Below are 7,977 nucleotides of genomic sequence, written 5' to 3' on the forward strand. Positions count from 1 at the left end.
TTGGCTCTATACTTTGATTTCAAAATGTTTGCTCCTGGGTAATGCCCACAAGGTAGTTAGCTTGCATATCTTGGAAGGACTATTCAAATTAAGTGGCTCCAGGAACACTTAACTGACAATGGGCGACACCCATCTACACTGAATGGACTGTCTTGCAAACGTATTGTCTGGGGTATAGATAATGATTTTCTGCTGTGACTAAGCAAAATTATGCATGGACATGTGATTTGCCCATGTGACTTCAACCACCATCTTGTTACTGTGCTTTTCCACAGTAAGACCAATAGGGTTCCCTCCACATGGCAGAAGATATAAAAGGCCCTGGAAACACTTCCATTTTGCCTCTTTTCTGCTCAAACCTCTGGACTACGAATTTACATTAGTAGGAGCATTCTAACTGATGGACTGAGGACCTACCAAGGATTTGGAAGGAACCAGAGACTTATTAAGCCAGCAGTTTATTCCATCACTGCTACAAGCCTGAAACAAGAACTTTGCAATTATTGTATGTATTTGATTCCTTTAACCAATTTAAACTCTCACCTTTCTTTCTTTTTATGAATAAACCTTTAGATTTTAGATACTAAAGTACTGGCAACAGTGTGATTTTGGGGTGAAATCTGAGTTATATATTGACCTGGGTGTGTGGCTGGTCCTTTGGGATCAGAAGAACCTTTTATTTGAACAGACTGGTTTTAAAGAACCACTCATCTTTATATCCAGTGTTTTTGGTGGTGATACAAGGACTGGTATGCCTAAGAAAACTGCTTTTATGACTTCTTGTTAGCCAGTGTGGTGAGACAAATGTTTACTTTTGTTGGTTTGGGGAATTAGCCACCAGTCTTGGGGTGCATTTGCCCTATTTCTCAGCAGTTTGTCCTGAATTTGGCATCCTAAGTTGTGACCCACAAAGGCACGGTTACAACCCTGTGCCTGTATTTTTGTATTATTTTCTTTCATAATTCTGCATAATAGTTGCAATCAGCTTCTATTATGAAGTTGTACTTTAGCTCCCCTATAACTTTGGTTTGGGAAATTCATTTTGTCTGAAAATTGCCAGATTTCCTCTGAAGGCTAAGGAAAATATTTCTGAAAAATTGAGAACACTGACCACAGAAGTTAGCTACAACTTGCCAGTGTATACACAAAACTTTGTCCAAAACTTTTTTACAAGCAGTTTAACTATAGTCAGTGTTGCACGTATAATGCCTGGCTGGCATGCATTGTAATTTTATGTAGTAGAAAATGCAGAAATTTGTGGCATCTTAATCAGTGAAGTACATATCTCACTTGATTTTTAGGAACAGCATGCCACTTAGACTAGTCTGAAATACTGCTAGTTTGTGACCTAGCATAGCAGGCCCAGATTAACCAAGGTGCACTTCCACAGGGCCTCCATTTCAGTGGGGCCCCCGACTACTGGGAGGAGGAGAAACAAATCCAAAACCATACAGTAGCAAAACAATCCAGGGCCAGGAAGATGGCAGGGCAGAACAGTGGGAAGCCTCTGCCTGCATGCTGCAGTGAGAACCAATGGCTTCGTGGAGCAGGGAGTCAGGCCAGCCCCATAGGACAGGCATTGCTGCGAGTTGAGTGAGAAACAGACTCACCCTCCAACCCCCTCCCCCGGGCCTCCCAACTCCCAGGGTCAGCACCTGACTTCTCTCTCCCCCAGGGTTAAGGAAAGTGTGGGAGGCACCCCAATTGCCATAGCACATAGGGCCCCAAAATTCTTTAATCCTGCATTAATGCTCAGCATAAAAAGCCCTCAACAGGACAGGCACATATTCCGTCACAGGCCACCATTGTTCATGAGGTTTTCATAATAACTGTGAACAGAAGGCAGTAGGCTTGCTGTAACCCAGGAACAAACATAAGAAAACAGAAGCCTTCTCAACAAGCTGGGCCACCAATCTGGAACCCCCTCCCCAAGGAGCCTGACCTTGGCATAAGGAACCAGAATGAAGGAAAATTAGACAGCACACTCAATAGTAGCAGCCTGTGGTGAAACCAAGGGCAGGATGCAGAACTGCCAGAGGTCCTGATCATACTTAGAGAGGAGGACAGAGAACTAATTACTGTTTGGATCATCTCATTTCCTTACCTCTCCCACTCCCATTCTACATTCACATATTGCCCTGAATTTATGATGACTCATTACCCTTTCTTCTCCTCTAGAGTCACTTCTGCCATAACCTCTGGAAGAAATGGGACAATGCTTACTGGCAATTGGAGTAATTCAGTTTTATTTAACTGAATGTTTTGTAATTACATAAAGTATAGGAACACGTGTACGTAGCAGACTGTCTCCTTCTCAACCACCCTCTGTATGTTGCTTATTTTCGTAGACTGTTAATTCTTTGGGAGAGGAACTTTTTGTCTTCTTCTGTTTGTACAGCACCTAGCACAACATTGCCATGACCTTAAAAGTGACGGTAAGTGAAACATTGATGCACGAGGGCAAAATTTTAGCCCAATCTGATTTCAAAGACCCAGTGAACTATTGCTCAGAGCATTACAGCTGATTCATTTAACCATACAATTACTGTACTACAAGTGTTTAAACCATAAAGCACTTAGCGATTCTTTGAGTATGCAAAGCACCACTATGAAATCAATTTCTATTCTGGTTTATATAACCTAACCACTTAAAGCCTTAATTTTCTGCAATTAATTGTCATATTTTCTGGCTTCTTAAAAATGGGACAAGCTCCCACCTCAACCCTAATCTCAGGCTTTTCTGAGCTAAACTATTTAATTATTGCATAGCACATTCACAGTCCCAACAGCCCTTGACAAGTTCCCTTACATATTTTCTTGTTTAATGTATCTATATTATTAGTTCAAATTGCACTTGCTTGAGAATCTGCTGCCTGTTGTTCCAAGATCTGAATGGGTGAGGCTTTCGTTTGAGTGAGTGATACTCCATTTCTCTGCAGATAAACAAACAGAATAACTAGCGGAAAATCATGGCCGTTTGGTGAGAAGGGCTCGATCTCAGCTGGGAACAGGCAACACAGCATCATTTTCACTCCAGCACAAAGTGCCTATTCTTGACGACTCGACCAAAGGAAGCAGAAGCAGAGTGACTCCTAGCAAAGCACATCTGCAAGGCTGTATTTCACAGGAAGTAATGCAGCTCCTCTGCAGATAAGTTTCACTGAAGAACAAAGAATAATTTTGTTCAATGCTTCAAGAGTGATGCATTGAAACCTGGACCTAGCTTTTCAGTTCCTGAAAACAAGACTCAGAGAACTAAAACTTAACTCCCCTCTGCCCCAAATTAAGCACTATGGCTTTCAAACCAGCCTCCATTTTCCATGTGAGGAAACCTTAAAAAATGGCCATTGATCTCCATCTCTTTTTAGATGTTTTATTAGACTATTTTGCCAAATACGCACAAATTAGCACATTTGAGATAAACAGTAGAGCAATAATAGCTAAACCCGTTGTGTAAAATGTAGCCCCCAATGCAGATCTGCTGTAAAGGTGAAGTGACAAAATATTTGACTAAGAACAAGATAAGAGGCATAATAATGGATTAGCAGACAGTATTGTCATTAATTGCAAATATATCCTGATCTTAAATCTTTCCTGTATGCCTCTGAAATTCATGGCATACTATCCACCACAGTTGGTTTTCTAGCAGCTGAACATTTAACATGAGATAATGAGGTGTGTTTCTGAGTGATACAAGCAGCATTTATTCAGGAGTTAGATGTAGTTAGGAGCCAAAAACATGATCATATTAAAAACAAACAACAGAGCAAAGATTACCCTTGTGCCCCCTCTTTTAGCTTGTGCAGCACATTCTGATCAATGCAGAAGAGAGGCTGTCAAGTACTCTGTTATAGTTTAATTTTCTATTTAATCTCAATTGTTTGCAATGCTCTTGCCCTCTTTTAAAAGCTGGAAAATATAATTCCTTTCTCTATCAATTTTGTACTTTCCATCTCAGCAAAAAGTGACTGAACCCCACCCCACAGCTTTTCTCCAAGTGCCTTCTATAACATTTTTAAGGAAATTGTGTGCGCGTATGTGTGGGGGGGAGTTTGGCGGAAAATAGTTAAAATAAGAATCTTCACACAGAATTTGAATGGAACCCAAAAGGCTAAAAAAAAAAAAAGGTCAGCTGTCCCCTCCACCCCCCAATTTCTGTAGTGCACCCTTTCATTACACATAGTAGAATATTTTTACAGTGAAGTTCTCAATCACTCAAGCTATGGTCTTCTAGAGGAATACAATATTTTTTCTTGTAAGGATTTTGGCATTTCTTAGTTCCAACTAGGAAAAGAATTTTTGAGATTTCATGAGAATGGTCTGCAGGGGGGTCACAGAATTTAATAGTGTCTGTATGGCAACTTGGCGATGAACCTTCTAACAGATCGTTTTCTTTGATGTCTCCACCTCTGATCCAGAATCAGTTATGGATTGGAAGGCAAGCTGAAAGACAGTGTGTTTACACTGGCTCTAGTTTCAAGGGTTGGAAACCACACTGGACGGATGTGGTTGCCCCCTAACTTGGCAGTTGGAGGCCACACTGGAAGGTTGTGTGTTTACTCTGGCTTGAGTATCTAACACTGAAAGTTGTGTTGATGGTTGCTCAGATTCACTGGTGGAGGAGAAGAAAAAAAAAGAATTCCAGACCGGGGATTTGTAGTTTATTTGTTATCTCTTGAGATCAAAGGAGGAAATGAGCCTCTGAAGGGTGGCTTTTGGTAAGATCTTTCCTTAAATCTTAAGACTGATAAGTATTGTAATAGAATAGTTCTTAAAAACAAAGAAAACACCTCTAACATCATTATATGTATCATAACAACATTGTATTGTGTGTGTATTCTCTTATATTTTATCCCATACATTGCTGACATACCCTGTTCATAATCCTGTGTGTTACCCAGGGCTGGCTCAAGGCACCAGTGTTCCAAGCATGTGCTTGGGGCGGCACTTTCCAAGGGGCAGCACTCCGGCTTTTTTGTTTGTTTTTTGCTTTGGCAGCGGCACTCCAGCCCCCTTTTTTAAATTTATTTATTATTTTATTTTATTTTATTTTTTTGCTTGGGGGGCAAAAAACCTGGAGCCGGTCCTGGTGTTACCTGTACATAACCCATAGTTTGTGTTAAGATGTATGAATAAGACTAGTTTTCATCAATTTCCCTCCTCACATTTTGTTGATAATCCAAGTAATAATAATTCAACAGGGAAGAAGTCTAAAGTTAGCACCTATGAAATATGTTCTTGTAACATCGCAGAGGTATTAGGAAGAGAACTCTTAGTCCTGAGATCACACACATGCAAAATAAGAGTTAATTTGATGGCATCATATCTAATGATTGCCCTCTAATAATAAGTGGCTACGCTCTTTTGTTACAGTAAGCATTTGGGTCAACAGATGTCATTGTGAGAGTGAAAAAGGCTGTTCATGCAGCTTTCTAGCCCAGAAATAGGAAGTACAGGAAAATCTCAACAAAAAGTCCTTTTCTTTCCCAATTTCCAGCCTAGTTCTGAAAAAAAAATCAGCAACTTCTGATTACACTGGCTCTGGGATTAGCCCTTCAACATTAACATTTGGGGGTGATTTCTCCAGCCAAAGCTTTGAAACATTTGCGATTTTCTCATCACTAATTTTAAACCAATTCTCACACATGAGCTTGAGCAGAGGAAAAGTGAAAAGAACCATATCAATCAGCTTTCTCCAAAATTAGGAATAAACTAGAAGCTACTGGACCTTAGCAAGTCTTCCGAGAGCCATACTAACTGAAGTCAGCAACTCCTGGGAATGACTCTGAGAGTCCAGAAAATTGATCCGAACATGACCAACTTTTGCAACACGAGTTCCAAAATTAGGCACTTAACTGGTCTGATTTCCAGAGGGGCCAGGCCTGTGCACAGAGTTCTCAATTGCACTGTTGAATAGGATACATTCAGCACTGGAGCCAGTTCCGCGTTCTTGCCCCACGGCATTGTGTCCCAAATAGGTGTGGCAGGGGGTGGCATGCTCTTGCTGTTGCAGCACTTCCGGGCCCCCCACTCCTTTCCAGCAGCTCCCCTTAGTGTTGAGGCGGGGGATGGAGGGAGCAGCCACTATTAATTGTGGGGGCTTATTAATTGCAGGGCTAGTGGCATTGATCGTGTATGTGGTGGGGGACAGAACCAGCATGATCTGTGTTTGTGGGAGGAATGAATTGTATTTGGGGCTGTCATAGCAGGGATCCTTCCTCCTTCCCCACAAAGTGCCCTACAAGCTGACAGGGCAGGGGTCCTGTTCCTACCTCCATAATATCCTCAGCAGGGACCCATGCCATGCCAGACCCCAAATGACCAAAACACAGAACACGTGTTCCATTACATGTCAAGCTACAGGCAAAAGATTACGATGTTTTTCCAATGATAAAGCTTGTTTTTTAAGGATCGTCTCCCACTGTGGGATCCAAATAAACTTGTTCTACAATCTGTAACAGCAGTCATGCACCCCCAAACACACAGCTGAGCTGTCATAAACTGACAACAGGTTTATTTATTTCTGACAGTGAAATAATATTCTTAAAAAGAGATTCAACAGTTAAAAGCTTTATAATCTGTCAGTTATAAAGTGACATGCAACAAAATATGGATGCTCCAATTTTTATCATAAGTCACACATTTGCAAATTTCAGTGCCAAGGGTCATGCCATGTCTCTCATTGACTTTCCAAGATTGAGAATTTTGGTCAATATGTACTTTTACTGCAGTCATTTATTGAATTTAGGTAATACTAAACTGTATCCAGACTTAAGGCCTGTCAGAAACAAAGGTTCTTCCATTTCTTCCTCTATAAGACAGTTTAATATTCTTTCCTGTAGCTAAAGATATGATCTCTAATCATTGGAAAGATTCATCAGCATCACCATATGCAGATTGACTTGCTACATTTTCTAGCACAATTCTTATGGACACAGTTACATATGCCAAAGACCAGAAACACCATATGCTCTCTAGCAGACATGGTCTTGGGTCCTCTGCATTCTCTCAGTTGTGTCTATTATTCTCTCAAACTACACAGTGCACAGAATAGAGTGCCCTAAAAATTTACACATATGCAAAACGGACATGAATACATGAAAATGTTGCATATTGTTGACTTATTCAGAGCCCATGATGGGCTGTGCTTCTGTGATATTCTGAACTATAAATCAAATGCACAGATAGGATAGTGTTTGAATCAACCAAAATAACCTACTCAGATTTCCAGCAGTAGATATTTTTGATACCACAGGCTAGACATACAGAGAAGAAGAAATATTTCCAGCACAAAAAGTATGTCCAAACTCACCACTGAAGTCCATGGAACCAAACGTCTTCCCCAATCATTAATTCTGTACAATAAAGTCCTGTATAAAAGGAAGAAAACAATAGGTTCTATAGAAATTATTCTGAAGAGAGCAACAGAATTTAATAGAGACTGATATTCTTAATATAGGGGGTTTTAACCCTCCTTCAGAATTCTCTGGTACTGATTTAATTCTGTGAAATCCCATTGGATTGTCCAAAAATATATAGAAATCTTATTATTTTCTATGTAATTATACAGGCCAGATTGTGGCTTAAAAGCCACAACCCTGAACCAGGGGCAACACAATTCTTCACTGCCTTAGGAGGACATTAGAGACAAGCCTTCTAAGAAAGGCACACAGTTCAGTTGTTAGTCCCTACATAGCAGGGTTGTGGCAGGAGCACAATCAGCTCCACCTTTTAGAACAGAGATGGGCAAACTATGGGCCGCGGGCCACATCCGGGCAGCAGGACCGTCCTGCCAGGCCCTTGAGCTCCCAGCCGGGGAGGCTAGTCCCCGGCCCCTCCCCCGCTTTCCTCCCTCCCCCACAGCCTCAGCTCACAGTGCCATCAGCGCTGCGGGTGGCAGGGCTGCAAGCTCCTGCTGGGCAGCGCGGCTGCGAGAGTCGCCGGCCTGCCCTGGTGTTCCAGACTGCGCGGCTGGCT

General features: G+C 41.5%; 1 long non-coding RNA gene across 1 annotated transcript; it reads left to right on the forward strand.

Moving 5' to 3' along the window:
* Positions 1-258: 258 nt before the first annotated feature.
* Positions 259-4,966, forward strand: LOC115656824. Its single transcript, XR_004001757.1, has 3 exons — positions 259-505; positions 2,349-2,435; positions 2,940-4,966. It is a non-coding gene; the product is annotated as an uncharacterized LOC115656824 (long non-coding RNA).
* The last annotated feature ends 3,011 nt before the right edge of the window (positions 4,967-7,977 follow it).

The sequence above is a fragment of the Gopherus evgoodei genome, chromosome 8 (genome assembly GCF_007399415.2).
Source record: "Gopherus evgoodei ecotype Sinaloan lineage chromosome 8, rGopEvg1_v1.p, whole genome shotgun sequence".
Taxonomy (NCBI): Eukaryota; Metazoa; Chordata; order Testudines; family Testudinidae; genus Gopherus; species Gopherus evgoodei.